We start from the raw sequence: 1,531 nt of genomic DNA on the forward strand, positions 1-1,531 counted from the left end.
GGGGGGCGCCCAGGACGGAGTGACACCAGTCAGCCCTGGGGACCTCAATGCCCCGCCCTCTTGATCAGGTCAACCTGACAAAAATTAACAGAAATATTGGAGTTTAACCACACTCTGGAACAAGACTTATGTGTTCAACCAATGACAACAGAGCATACATTTTCCTCACTAGCACATGCTATTCTTTTCCAGTTAAACCGTATCTCAGGCCGTAAAGCACGTTTAATGCCAAAAGAATTGAAAAGTCACTGCAAATTATTGCAGCACAGCAGACTAAAGTTAGAAATCACAGCAAAAGAAACCACAGAAATTACACAAAGACATAGAAATTAAACATTGTATTAATGAATATTCAATGGATTACAGAAAAATTAGGGCTCAAGTGGCGATGGAAGCACACCCTGCCAATCCTCTGGGACACGAGCAAAGTAGTGTCGAGTGCGAGTTCACAGCTGTGAGTGCTCACATTGTCAGATAAGAGTGACCTCAAAAAGTGGCCCAGTGATGCTTCTCAGAGAGTGACAAGAGCAAGGCAAACTTCAGTTAATAGAAGGTAGAAAATTACAAAAAGCAGAGGAAAAATGAATGAAAATGAGACTAGAAAATACAAAGGACCAATAAATCAGAGTTGGGTTTGAAAAAATAAACACAGTTGATTAAATTCTTAACCTAACTTTCTAAAATAAGAGAAGAGAAACCCATATCAATACAATTGAAAATGAAAAACAGAACATCACAACCAACACTGCTGAAATGGGGAAGATCATAAGAAACTACTTTGGAAACCTCCTGTTCAGTAAATTGGAGAATATAGAGGAAGTGGAGAAGTTCTTACACACATGAGTTACCAAAACTGAACCAAGAAGATACAAAAACTCTGACAAGAGCAATAACAAGTAATGAAATAAAAACCCTACCAACAGCGAAAAGCCCAGGACCCAATGGATTCACTGAAGAATTCTACCAGAACTTCAGGGAATTCAAATTCTTGAATGAAACTGAATGCCAAGGTCATTCCTGGAAGTTAGCATTACCCTGATCCCAAAACAAAGCAAAGACCTAACCAAAAGAGAGAACAACAGGCCAATCCCCTTAACAAACATAGATGCAAAATCCTCAACAAGATACTAGCAAACAATGCAACCGTCATGACAAAGATCAAGCCAGCAGGCTTCATCCCAGGGATGCAAGGATGGTTCTGTCTCACAAATTAGTAAACAGAACCCATCACTTAAAACCAAGAATAAAACCCACATGATCATCTCAATAGATTCAGAGAGACCCTTTGACAAAATTCAATACCCATTCATGATTTTTAAAGTCCCAACAAAAATAGGCATAGAAAGACCTTACCTCAACTCAAGACATAGAAAAACCTGTACTGTAACATCCTGTAACTCGGTGGTGTCCCAAATTTTCTGATCAAGGAGATTATGGGGCCACAGATGAAAGTGATCGATGATGTAGAATGTGCCTAAGGAGAGTCATCTGGAGAGAAAACATTCTCTCAGGCTTTCACAGAGAGCAAATT

The sequence above is a fragment of the Octodon degus genome, unplaced genomic scaffold (assembly GCF_000260255.1).
Source record: "Octodon degus isolate 3935 unplaced genomic scaffold, OctDeg1.0 scaffold00057, whole genome shotgun sequence".
In the NCBI taxonomy this organism is placed as follows: domain Eukaryota; kingdom Metazoa; phylum Chordata; class Mammalia; order Rodentia; family Octodontidae; genus Octodon; species Octodon degus.